This window comes from Stenella coeruleoalba (genome assembly GCF_951394435.1).
Source record: "Stenella coeruleoalba genome assembly, chromosome: 2".
NCBI classification, from domain to species: domain Eukaryota; kingdom Metazoa; phylum Chordata; class Mammalia; order Artiodactyla; family Delphinidae; genus Stenella; species Stenella coeruleoalba.
The window spans coordinates 15,372,246-15,386,630 of NC_137147.1; positions in this window are offsets into that span (position 1 = coordinate 15,372,246).

Here is a 14,385-nt window from a genome sequence, read left to right on the forward strand (position 1 = left end):
ATTACTAGGGAGGCTGGAGGTTTCAGGGTTGCCATTGATTATCATATGAAATGTATAAAACTACTGTTAGATTAAATATGGGGAATTTTAAAAGCCTGACTAGCTGGCATGTTATCCAGCACTAAAGATAAGTTACTGAGCCTTAAAAAATAATGGAAGAATAAAATAGGAAAAGACTGACCTGCTGGATTAGCTAAAGATGGTTGGGTATTTGGGGAGGAAAAGAATGAGGTTGAGTGGAGAATAATTATGCAGTAAAGTTTCTACCTTATCTTGTTTGAGAGTCCAGGGACTCTCTTCTGAACCGTACATTCCATTTGAAAATGCCATCCTGTGGTGTATCACTTCTAGATCATAGATGAGAGACATTGAAATCTTATTTCCAGGGTTTATTCCCATGATGCTGAACCTTTCAGAGGAAATGGTGCATTTGCACAGACGCAGAGGAGAGCAGTGAGCCCCAAGAACTGACTCTGGTTTCTATGCCTCAGCACTGCTCTTCCACCTCGTTGGGACAGAATTTTTCTATTTTTGTGTATGGGATTTTTTATTTTCCCCCTGAGGCATTACTAATGCCAGAAGTCTGTGTTAGGTGGTGAGGATGAGATCCTGTTTCTCAGACTCCTACAGCCAGACCTAAGCCATTGTGTCTGGAACAGAATCCCTAAAGCTGGTCCACGGGACTGACTTGATCTAGGGCTCAAGTCTTTGAGTGGATGTGGGTTGGAGACCATGATGCCACATTCCTTTAAAGGTTTTATTTTTTCCCTCCCTCCATATTTCCAGAGCCTGGTTGTTCTCGACCACGGGTGCACATAGAATCATCTGAGGAGACCTAAAATATGCATGCCCAGGTTCCACCCCTAAGGGTCTGGTTTAATTAGTTTGGAGAGAGGTCCAGGCACTGGCATTTATTTTAAAAGCGTCCCAGGTGATTCTGCTGTGTAGTGGGCGTTGAGCGTCATTCTTGTAGGCTCCTGCCCCAGTGACCATTGTTTTTCTTCGCCTTTCTCCCCTTCCTGTGTCCTGGCTCATGCAGCCTGGGGGCGTCTTCTGATATTGGATGGCATTTGTAAGGACTGTTAAAGACTGTGCATTTGATTGGGGTGGGGAGGACAGGACACGGAAGGCTTCTATGAAATCACAGAGTGAAGTACATATAACAGTGGACTATTTTTTCTTTTTAATTAAAAATTAATGAATATCCCACATGCCGCGGAGCAGCTGGGCCCGTGAGCCATGGCCGCTGAGCCTGCGCGTCGGGAGCCTGTGCTCTGCAATGGGAGAGGCCACAGCAGTGAGAGGCCTGCGTACCGAAAAAAAAAAAAAAAAAATTAATGAATAAACCTAAGGAAAGAAATAACTAAAACTAAACAAATGTGAACTAGAAAAATTTTATGGCTTTTCTGTAACCAGTAAATCTGAGCACAGATTATCTTCTAACAACTGGAGAAAAATAGGCTAAATGAATGCTTTTGTAAGAAATGGCCTTAATAAAACTGACTCAAGATGAATTGAAAAGAAAAAAGAAAGCGATCAATTATCATGGAAGAAATTGAGCCATTTGCTGTAAAACGTCAGATACAAACAGTGTCCGCTTGGATAATTTTAAAATATTGAGGACCAGATGGTTCCAAGGCTGTTTAAAAGTGTTCTAGAACAGGGAAAAAGAAGTAAAGCTTCTGAATTATCTTTCTGAAACAAGCACACCATTGGTATAAAATAATGGGTTAGGGTAGCTCTTAAAAACAGTTAAGGGATGTGTGTATATGTGTAGCTGATTCACTTTTTTATAAAGCAGAAACTAACACACCATTGTAAAGCAATTATACTCCAATAAATATGTTTTAAAAAGAACAAAACAGTTAAGCAATTTAATCTTTCCTAAGAACATTGATATAAAATTCCCAAATAAAGCATAAGCAACTAAAGCATAGCAATGCATAACAGGTGAGCACCATGGCCTAGAGAGGTTCATTTTAACAAATCAAAGATGGATCCGTAGGGGAAATCTGCTAAAGTAATTGTCTATTTTGATGCGTAAAGAAGAGGGAAAGGTATGGTGATTTCAATAGATGTGGCAAAGGCATTTGATAAAAGTCAATATATATTCTGGATAAACAAAACAGTAAAATAGTAATAGATCATATTAGGGAAATTTCAATAGGTTTTCATTATGCCTGATGGTGAAACACTAGAACCAGTTTTTAAAGTTAGAGAGATGGGATGCCCACAGCAATAACCACTGTGATTTAACAGAGGTAACAACAAGTTTAGAGCACCAAGTGAACAATGCTTTCTATGTTCCAGGCAAATCACTGAATTCTCCCAACACCTTGCAAGAGAAATGCTACTATTCACATTTTACTGGTGAGAAAATAAAAGCACAGAGAAGTAACTTGCCCAAAGTCACACTGCCAGGAAGTGATAGAACTAGGACTGGACTTTGTGCCTACATTGCCTCTTTAGGAACAAAATTCTTTTTTTTTTTTTTTTTTCGGTACGTGGGCCTCTCACTGTTGTGGCCTCTCCCGTTGCGGAGCACAGGCTCCGGACGCGCAGGCTCAGCGGCCATGGCTCACGGGCCCAGCCGCTCCGCGGCATGTGGAATCTTCCCAGACCAGGACACGAACCCGTGTCCCCTGCATCAGCAGGCGGACTCTCAACCACTGCGCCACCAGGGAAGCCCTAGGAACAAAATTCTTGATAATAGGAGACTTGAATAAATGGAGATTGGAAGATGATTTTGTAAGGATGACATTCCCTCTAAATTTATTAATGAATTAAGCAATTCTCTGATCGTAATTCCAATAAGATTTTCTTCACTTGAAAAAGCAATTCTAAAGTTCCTCTAGAGAAATAGATATTCAAGAATAGCCAGAAAAGATCTGTAAAGAAGTATAATGAGAAAGAACTTCAAGTTGTAGTCATGCAGCGCGCATGATAATGGCCCAAGAATAAACAAATAGGGGATGTAGAACAGGGGTCAGTAACCTAAGACTAGCAGGCCAAATACAGCCAAGCCAATCCCATCCATTTACATATTATCTATGGCAACTTTCATGGTACAAAGGCAGAGCTGAGTAGTTGCAACAGAGACCATTTGAGCAGTCCAAAAATTATTTACTGTCTGTTCCTTTACAGAAAAAATTTGCCAACCCTTGTGATAGAATGAAGTCTGCATTCAGGTGTCTATGGATGACATTTAAAAATCACTGGGATTATTTGATTACAGCAGTTGGCATAGTTCTTGTGCCCCTTTCTCCTCCAATACACACATACAAATTGCGAATAGTAATAATTGTACTGAAAGAAAATATAGCGTTTATCAACTTGCCATGGAAAAACTTTTTCCAGGGATGCCATAAATGAAGATAAAGAGTTTAAAAATATGACTACAAACAAAATATTGTTTAAATGGCAAGGGAACAGCAGGAACAGTATTGTAAGTTAAATGGAAAACTTGGAAAAATATTTTAAGACATGTTTAGCATGGTTTAACATTTAGTGGTTCAGTTGCAGCTTATAGGAAAGGGAAGGGATTTAACACAAGGAATTAAGCTGTTCCTGAATTGTTGGGAGGGCAGAAGGAGGAGATCTCAGAGCTGGCCTGCCAGGGCAACTGCTGCTCTGGTTCACCCAGGATGTTGCAGAGGAAGCTGCTGTCTCCTGCCATGGTCACTGGATCCCAGGGTCACCGTTGTGAGCCAAAGATCAGGAAGCTTTAGCCAGCACTGTTGACTCACAAGCCCCATGGAGCCCAGTGACACCAGAGCAACAAACGTGAATGCCACATGTGCCTGGTGTGCTGACCCAGTTTCTCAAGTTTCCTGCCAGCATGTCCCAGGGGTAGAACGATAGCACATTTGCAATCTTAGCTGCAAGGGAGTCTGGAAAGTATGGTTTTCAGCTCTCCTGGAACAGGAGGAGGTTAGGGTAGGTGCTGAAGGAGCCAATCTACTGCCCATAATTGATGCCCCCTGGCAAGTACACAGTGAGAGCTGTGAGAAGCTAACCAGTAAAAGATAAGGGTGCTAATTTAAAAAACAGGCAAAGGAAAAGACATGTAACTCAAAAGAAGAAAACCAGGAGGTCAATAGAAATGAAAAGCTGTCAACCTTATTACAGTCAAAAACTGCAACTGAAATTACCAACGACAAAATTGGTATTGGCCAGGATGTGGGGGGAAGAGGCACCCTCATTCCGCTGTAAGGTCAGAAAACCTTTGTAAAAGCAGGTCAATCCCCTGATTTAGCAATCCTGCTTTGAGGAGTCTCTGCCAAAGAAGGAAATCATCTCATGAAGGTAACAGGAGGCATATCCAAGCATCAGAGTACTGCTATCAGAGTGTTGCTCTCAGTTGCAAAATATTGCAAACTAAATGCCCATCAAATGGGGACTGAGGAAATAAATGGCAGTACATTTACACCACAAAATAGCCTTTGAAAAAGAGGGGCATTCGCAGGGACAGTGTCATGTGGCAATTAAGTGCACAGGCTTTGGAACTAGAGAGCCTGGGTTTGAATCCCGATTCTACCACTTACTAGCTTTGAGATCTTGGAATGTACTCAGTTTTGCCATTTGGAAAACAGAGATAATAACAGCAAAGTAGACATAATAGATAACTTTCTTGGCTGGGGTTTTATGAGAATTAGATGAATTAATACAATGTCTCCTTTTGAGTTCTCAGTGAATATTAGACGTTATTATTTTTGTTGCTCAAGATCAATGACCATCACATGACATTTCAAGTGATAAATTAAGGTTTCAAAAGATCAAGTACATTATGATCCATTTTATGTAAAAAGCAGTGTACCTGTGAGCCCACACACATTAAATAATAGAGGCAACGAGAGAATTTTCCAGAGTATGTTCACCATATTAACAGAAGTCCTCTTTGAATGGGAGTTCTGGTGATTTTACTTAGTTTGCACTGTCTTGTATTTGTGTATGTGTATGTATGTGTGTTTATAAGGTACCATGTAGTGTTTCAAACAGAACCCCAAGGTCCCTGAAGAGAAACTGGGAGTGTCAGCCATGAACACGCTGGACCACAGCAGGGAGCCAGGGTCTCATAGCAGGAGTCAGGCACCAGCTCAAATCACCATGGCAACCACGATGGAAAGTTAAAAAAAGCAGTTTTGCGGGAAGAAAGCGCCTCTATCATTAGTGACATAAAAATAAGAAGTTATATTTTTAATATTTTTGACAGCAGCCTTCTTTCCTCCATCACTGAAGCCTCAAAGCAAGAATTCCAGTCCTTTGGCCATAGGTGCAGACAAATAATGAATAATTTGACATATAAGCTCTTTTCATAAACTGTGCTCTTTGGCGGATTTTACCTGTTCTGGTGATCTGTGGACTCTAGAGATTACTGTTCAACACACGTGTTGGAAATGAGGCATCCAAACGAGTGGTACTCTCTTCAGAACAGAATCAGCAAATCGAGTTATTTGAAAGGTGCTTCGGAGGCTGGATGAGAGGAGAACCCCCGCTTCTGCAGCTCTGACCTGTGGTGGTTTAGCTTCTGCCTGACCCCTCTAGTGATAGGTGTCCCTCGTTGCCTAGAGATGTCTTCATTGTAGGAGAGTTACAATCATTAGAAATTAGCTGTTTTGAGCCCCAAATCTGCCTTTCTAGAACGGCCACCAATTGTTTCTAATTCTAGGTCAGAATCAACTCCCAGAAAGTTTAATTCTTGTCCCACTCCAAAGCTTTTCAAATACAGAAAGGTGGCTGGCATGGACCATTTTGGATAATGGTATCCATTTATTGTCTGTGGAGGGGATTTCCGGGGTCCTCAGGTCTTGGGCATGTGAAGGTGAAGCAGACACCCCCTTATAGTCTTGTTTGAAAAGCTGATGTATTATCTCCTCATCTCATCTCCTCCTCACATTTCCCTCTTGATCTAGCTATGCTTCAAAAACCAGGACATTTGCTATGCCTCTGAGAAGGTTTCTTGGTTCTCTCGGGAGCTGCCAGCCTCTGCTGTGGCGCCTTCCCCTATGGCGAGGGGGTTTGTTGTTGGATCCATTTCCTCCCTAAGGCTCACAGTCACTCAAGGTGGTGGTGGTGGGGTGCCGTCTATCTTTGATTCCCAAGTGCCCATCCGACTCTGGGACTCGATAACTGTCGTATGTTCGGTGTGGCTGGCACTGAGAACAGGGGGACAAGCCCCCATGTCTGGTGCCCCTGCTGGTGCCACCTAAGATGACATTCCTGTTCTGTTGGTTGTTAGTGAGTGTGTGGTTGAGCTGCTGACAGATGAGTTGTCATCAACTGAGATGTCACCGTGCTTTGAGGGCTTCAACCAGGGAACCAGGGGGTCCTCCCTGGGGCTTTCCCCATCTTTTCAGTGTGATATGTTTGAATTCTGATGCTCTCACCCATTTGGTCTTGAGCTGTTAAAATAGTGTAACAGACTGGTGTTGGCCGTGGAGTGCAATCATCTCTCCCTAGAATTGCCCACAAAGCCCCACGGCTGACACCCAATGATGCTAAGGACCCCATGTTCCAAATTCAGAGAACTGCTAGCAGGTGGACCCAGCCCCTCTCTGCAGGGCTTTCCAAGAGAACACCAGCTGGAGAAGTGGCCTTATCCTGTCACCCTAACCTCTCCTGGTGGAGAGGGGCTGGGGGCAAGGAAGAGGCAGCCTCTTGATGTGTGTGTGTGTGTGTGTGTGTGTGAGCATTATTGGTGAAGAGAGACCATTCCTTTTGCTCTCTTTCCCAAAATAAGGGGAAGGAGGCTCCCAAATCCAAAGAAGGAGGCTAAACCATCCCGTCTCCCACTAGTGTGGGAACTAGTGGTTCCCTGCCCGGGTTCCCAGGCTGCTGGGCTGTGTAGGTGGACTTCCCAGAGACAGCTCCACTGACGCTGCACAACCTCTGTGGGCCTGGCAGGGGCATCCTTTGTTCTAGGACATGCCCCAGAAGGGGTGGCTGGCTGCCTGTCTCAGATCTCCCTGAGAGAGAGTACCTACTGGAGATGGGTCCCTGCAGCCTCCCCTGGGGTGCCTCCTCTGGGGGTGCTGAGGGAGCTGGGATAAGGACAGACCCAGCAGGGCTTCCTGGGGGGAGAGACCCTGAGGACTCCTCTCCCTCACAAGAATCCCCAAGTGTGCTCCTGAGACTCCATTTTGAAGCCCCATCCCACGGAGACGACTGATGTCTCGTCAGACTTTGACATAGAAACAGGGGCCACCAACTGAGAGGGTCTTCGGCCCCAGGCAGCTCTCTGTCTTCCTGTTCCAACACCACAGCAGTAGGAAACAGAAGAGAGACAGAGAGAGTGAGGGGGGACCCACAGGGCAGAGGGTCTAGGCTGCCTTGCAGAGAGGGCTTTGAATCAAGTATGAGTTTGAAGAGTTCAAATGAAGATTGAGTCTTCAGGAGCTGGAACTATACTGTTCTAATAATTGAAAGTGACCAAAAAGTGATGGAATGGCCTGAGATATTATTACAATCCCCTTCTCCAGCAGGGAGATATTTGCAGAGCAGATTCTTTTGGGCAGAGAATTTGCTGGAGAAAATAAGTCCATTCCATGTTCGTATCACCACTGAGTGGGACCACCAGAGAATCAGCTTCTTTGGATATATTTATAAAACAGTTAATGAATCCATGGAACTGTACCGTCATGGTCATGGAGGATTCTGGGAGGCTGGATCATCTTCCCATTTTTAGCAAGTCACCTAGAAGTCCCCCGGTCTGGTGAAAGAGGTTGGGAAGAGAAGACCTCTCTTTACTGTACGGGTGTGGATGGGTGTGGTGACATGACTGTGTGCAGTGGGCCCTGGGGGCCTGCAAAGAGTGGGGTCCTTTTCCTGATCAAAGGAAGGAGATTGATTAGGAATGTAAGATGGAGTTACCCAGCCAGTTAGCTATGAATAGGGCACGTTCCTTAGACCAGAAAATCACAGCGGGTCAGATGAAATTAGGAGTGTGGAGAAGTTGCAGAATCCATTCTCTTTCTTTTCTTTCTTTCTTTTTTTTTTTTTGCCGTATGCGGGCCTCTCACTGCTGTGGCCTCTCCCATTGTGGAGCACAGGCTCCGGACGCGCAGGCTCAGCGGCCATGGCTCACGGGCCTAGCCGCTCCGCGGCATGTGGAATCTTCCCAGACCGGGGCACGAACCCGTGTCCCTTGCATCGGCAGGTGGCCTCTCAACCACTGCGCCACCAGGGAAGCCCTCTTTCTTGTTTCTTCATTTCTTACTCCCTTCCTGCCTTCCTCTCCATCTCTCGTCTCTCTTTCTTTCCTCCTCCCTCCCTCCCTCCCTCCTTCCCTTCTTTCCTTCCTTCCTTCCTTCCTCCCTCTCTTTCTTTCATTGTGTTTCCCTCCCTGTGCTTCTCCTTTGTGGAATTTACAAGCACATAAACATTTGTTTAATTTCTGTTTTTTGTCTGCCTTCTCCTAGACCACAAGCTTCTGAAAACACAGCCATGTCAGTTGGGCTCATTATTCTATCTCTGTTACCTGCCCAATAATGGGCACATGGCAGGCACTCAATCAATATATATTGAATGAATAAATACATGAATACTCAATGGTGATCATTAAAATAATAACCTTTAAATTACTAATTTTATTATAAGCTAAATGTCCTAGTCTCAAAGGTATGATCCAAATAAGGTCATGTTTTCCTTTTTAAGTACCTGCACTGTAATGTTCTGCCTCTAAGACATAGGCGTCCCCTCCCCAGGGGAATTCTGGGGGTTGTGTGAGGGGCTGTCTGTCAATATATTTATGGTGTGTGTCAGACCATAAATGGTCAGACCATAAATATTTTAGGCTTTGCAGGCCATAGGTCTCTGGGTACAACTGTCAACTCTGCTGTTTCTGCACTAACGCGTCCACAGATAAAATATAAATGAGTGGACATGACTGTCTCCAACAGAACTTTATTTATGAAACAGATGGTTGGCCTGGGTGTTGTAGTTTGTTGATTCCTGTTCTAGACAATAAAACAGTTATTTAACATGGCAGGTATGACAAAGTGCTAAGAATAAAAACAAGACATGGTGGACAGCAGAGGACAGATTGTGCGGGAAGTTATGCTGAGTAAGATTGGAAATCCTTGGACGATTTAAACAGGGAAATGGTCTGCTCTGACTCCCAGGTCCAGTGGAGTACATTGCAGAAAGGGTGGACACTTGGAGACCAGTTGGAAAGTTATTGTGATGGTCCAGATGCAGAGGGGTGGAGGTTGGTACCGGGATGGGAGTGATGAGGTGGTAACAAGCGGTTGCATTCTAGGTAGACTTAGAAGTTGACCAATAGACTTTGCTCATGGTCTAAATAAAAGAGGGACGTTCAAGGATGACTCTAAGATTTTAGTCTGAGCAGTTGGAAGAATGATTTTTCCATCTACTGAGATGAATAAGAGGGGAGGAGGTATGGGTTTTGGTCAGAAGACCAAGAGTTCTGTTTGGGACATGTTAAGTTTGAGATGACTGTCAGACACCCAAATAAAGCTGCTGAGCAGGCAGGTGGATAGATGAGTCGGGGATTAAGGGGAGAGTCATCAGCATGTGGATGGTCCTTGCAGCGTGAATGAGATCAGCTAAAGAATGAGAATTGCATGGAAAAGAGGTCCAAGGATTGAGCCCTGGGAGATTCTGAGTTTGGAGGTCAGGAAGAGGAGAGAAGGGAGGGGAGAAAGCAGCCGAGGAAGCTGAGGGGCGGGGGGTGGGGGCGTGGGAGGCAGCGTGATAGCAGAGAGGCAAGGGAGAGCCGGCTCAGGGCGGGGGGCATGAGTGGCATGCCCACATTTGCTTCTTAAGCCCTGCACCCGGGGCTTCCTGTGATTAGATGCTGGAGCTCAGCTGGAGAGCTCTTTGCATTGCCTCTTGGACTCTGCATTTCATGTCCCCCTGTGGTTCTGGCTGCTGCTTTCAGCGAACTCCCAGGCCATCACTCTTCCCTGATCCTTTTATTGCCTCACCAGTTGCATTTTCTTTGCAACTTGGCAGGGAAATCATACCTCCCAAATTGCTCATAATCCTTGGCTAAGCTGACTCCTTTTGTACTGAAAAAAGGAAGCCAGCAGAGCCAGAGAATGATTTCTGGAACAAAGAGGAACATTTTCTAACAAAAATACAGGCACATCATATACCCTCCACCCCCTTTCCCTACGCCCTGGGGCAGGATGAACTCTCCTGGCCAAGAGAGCAGCTTTCCCCTTACAGGGTGAAAATGCAGCTCCCCTGAGGGCTGTGGGAAGCATCCTCAGTTTCCCATGGAGGCAGGAGCAACAGGAATGGTCTTTTCTGAGCCTGTGATTGTGTGCACAGAGCAAACGTGGGGTGAGAGGGAGGGTGGACAGAGGTGAGAGAGAAGGGCCCGGGGGCCCGAGGAGGCCGCCGAAAGGAGAAAGACCGAGGCAGAAACCCTGAAACTGGAGGCAGCAGGCTTTTTGTGTATCATCTTGAGTATCTGTGACTGAGAACTGGCCCCATGTTTAAGGTCATGGATCCAGGGAGTTGGTCCCCTCCTTCCTCTCTCCTTTTTCCATCACAACAAAGATGACACCTGGCATTCTGAGCTCACATCTGCTCATGCTTTTGTTCTATTTTTTCCTACTCTGTTCTATTCGGGTGTCTGGCATGAGGGACTGAGGTTTGAAAGCAACACTCCAGCTGTCCCCTCCGTGCCCACTCCTACTGAATTATCCTGAAATCCCTCCTGCTGGCATGATCCCCTCTGGTTCCCCCTAAGAAGAGTCTGGGGCAGGCTTCTGTCTGACACGGAATCATGCCCTTGGCACTCCACGCCCCCCAACAGTCTTCTTGGATTTTTTTTGTATTTAATAAATGTAATTTGCAGGCATTAACCTAGGGAATTATTTCTGTGTAAACAGAGAAGAGTTTAGGTCTTTGGTCAGAGATGTAGAATTCACATGTGTTTGGGGGCAACGTTTCTGACAATAGAATAGGAAAGGAAAAAAGCATAAGCTCGCTCACAGAAGATAATCACGTGTCTTCTTGTTTAAAACAATCTCTTCTGTTAAATTCAGTATTTCGGGCTATTCAATTTATACCCAATACACTTACTTTTGGCATACTTATGAAGAAGCGAATGTAACAGATATGTGTTTCTTTGGCTGGCAAGTTAAAAAAACAAATGAAAATTGGAATTTTATCTTTTAAATCATTAAATAAACTATTACAGGGATGCTTTTTTTCCCCCAAATTAATAAAACTAAACTGCTTTCTGGAAAGAAGATTATTTTTAAACCTAATGTATGAACATCCATCATCACAAGGTAATATTTTTAATACTACGAGCATATTCTTAATTTATTTAAAAAATTTTATGCTGGTCATTTTGTTAGATTATTACTTCTTACTTATGTTTCAGTTCCTACTTTTAGAGAAATATCAAACATAATTTATATTCTTTACCAGATATTTCTAATACCTGAAGTCCTTTTTAAAAATTGAAATATAGTGACATATAATATATGTTAGTTTCAGGTGTACTACATAGTGATTTGACATTTGCACACATTATGAAATGATCACCTAGATAAGTCTGGTAACCATCTGTCACCATACAAACTTATTACAATATTATTGAACACATCTCTTATGCTGTATATTACATCCCTGTGACATTTATTATAAGCGGTTTGTACCTCTTTTTTTTTAACATCTTTATTGGAGTATAATTGCTTTAAAATGTTGTGTTAGTTGCTTCTTTATAACAAAGTGAATCAGCTTTATGTATACATATATCCCCATATTTCCTCCGTCTTGTGTCTCCCTCCCACCCTCCCTATACCACCCCTTTAGGTAGTTACAAAACACCGAGCTGATCTCCCTGTGCTATGCGGCTGCTTCCCACTAGCTATAGGTCTTACATTTGGTAGTGTATATATGTCAATGCTACTCTCTCACTTTGTCCCAGCTTACCCTTCCTCCTCCCTGTGTCCTCAAGTCTATTCTCTAGTAAGTCGGCATCTTTATTCCCATCCTGCCCCTAGGTTCTTCATGGCCATTTTTTTTTTTTTTTAGATTCCATATATATGTGTTAGCATACGGTATTTGTTTTACTCTTTCTGACTTATTTCACCCTGTATGACAGTCTCTAGGTCCATCCACCTCACTGCAAATAACTCAGTTTCGTTTCTTTTTATGGCTGAGTAATGTTCCATTGTATATATGTGCCACATCTTCTTTATCCATTTATCTGTCAATGGACACTTAGGTTGCTTCCATGTCCTGGCTATTGTAAATAGAGCTGCAATGAGCATTGTGGTACATGACTCTTTTTGAATTATGGTTTTCTCAGGGTATATGCCCAGTAGTGGGATCTCTGGGTCATATGATAGTTCTATTTTTAGTTTTTTTTAAGGAACCTCCATACTGTTCTCCATAGTGGTTGTATCAATTTACATTCCCACCAACAGTGCAGGAGGGTTCCCTTTCCTCCACACCCTCTCCATCATTTACTGTTTGTAGATTTTTTGATGATGGCCATTCTGACCAGTGTGAGGTGATATCTCACTGTAGTTTTGATTTGCATTTCTCTAATGATTAATGATGCTGAGTATTCTTTCATGTGTTTGTTGGCAATCTGTATATCCTCTTTGGAGAAATGTCTATTTAGGTCTTCTGCCCATTTTTGGATTTGTTTTTTTGATATTGAGCTACATGGGCTGCTTGTAAATTTTGGAGATTAATCCTTTATCAGTTGCTTCATTTGCAAATATTTTCTCCCATTCTGAGGGTTGTCTTTCATCTTGTTTATGGTTTCCTTTGCTGTGCAGAAGCTTCTAAGTTTCATTAGGTCCCATTTGTTTATTTTTGTTTTTATTTCCATTTCTCTAGAAGGTGGGTCAAAAAGGATCTTGCTGTGATTTATGTCACAGAATGTTCTGCCTATTTTTTCCTCTAAGACTTTTATAGTATCTGGCCTTAAAAGTCTTTAATCCATTTTGAGTTTATTTTTGTGTATGGTGTTAGGGAGTGATCTAATTTCATTCTTTTACATGTAGCTGTCCAGTTTTCCCAGCACCACTTATTGAAGAGGCTGTCTTTTCTCCATTGTATATTCTTGCCTCCTTTATCAAAGATAAGTTGACCATATGTGCGTGGGTTTATCTCTGGGCTTTCTATCCTGGTCCATTGATCTATATTTCTGTTTTTGTGCCAGTACCATTCTGTCTTGATTACTGTAGCTTTGTAGTATAGTCTGAAGTCCGGGAGCCTGATTCCTCCAGCTCTGTTTTTCTTTCTCAAGATTGCTTTGGCTATTCGGGGTCTTTTGTGTTTCCATACAAATAGTGAAATTTTTTGTTCTAGTTCTGTGAAAAATGCCATTGGTAGTTTGATAGGGATTGCATTGAATCTGTAGATGGCTTTGGGTAGTAGAGTCATTTTCACAATGTTGATTCTTCCAATCCAAAAACATGGTATATCTCTCCATCTGTTTGTATCATCCTTAATTTCTTTCATCAGTGTCTTATAGTTTTTTGCATATAGGACTTTTGTCTCCTTAAGTAGGTTTATTCCTAGGTATTTTATTCTTTTTGTTGCAGTGGTAAATGGGAGTGTTTCCTTAATTTCACTTTCAGATATTTTCATCATTAGTGTATAGGAATGCAAGAGATTTCTGTGCATTAATTTTGTATCCTGCTACTTACCAAATTCATTGATTAGCTCTAGTAGTTTTCTGGTAGCATCTTTAGGATTCTCTATGTATAGTATCATGTCATCTGCAAACAGTGACAGCATTACTTCTTTTCTAATTTGGATTCCTTTTATTTCTTTTTCTTCTCTGATTGCTGTGGCTAAAACTTGCAAAACAATGTTGAATAATAGTGGTGAGAGTGGACAACCTTGTCTTGTTCCTGATCTTAGTGGAAATGGTTTCAATTTTTCACCATTGATGATGATGTTGGCTGTGGGTTTGTCATATATGGCCTTTATTATGTTGATGTAAGTTCCCTCTATGCCTACTTTCTGGAGGGTTTTTATCATAAATCGGTGTTGAATTTTGTCGAAAGCTTTTTCTGAATCTATTGAGATGATCATATCGTTTTTATTCTTCAGTTTGTTAATATGGTGTATCACATTGATTGATTTGTGTATATTGAAGAATTCTTGCATTCCTGGGATAAACCTCACCTGTTCATGGTGTCTGTTCCTTTTAATGTGCTGTTGGATTCTGTTTGCTAGTATTTTGTTGAGGATTTTTGCATCCATGTTCATCAGTGATATTGGCCTGCAGTTTTCTTTCTTAGTGAGTCTGGCAAATGGTTTATTAATTTTGTTTATCTTCTCAAAGAACCAGCTTCTAGGGCTTCCCCAGTGGCACAGTGGTTAAGAATTCACTGGTCAATGCAGGGGACACGGGTTTGAGCCCTGGTCTGGGAGGATCCC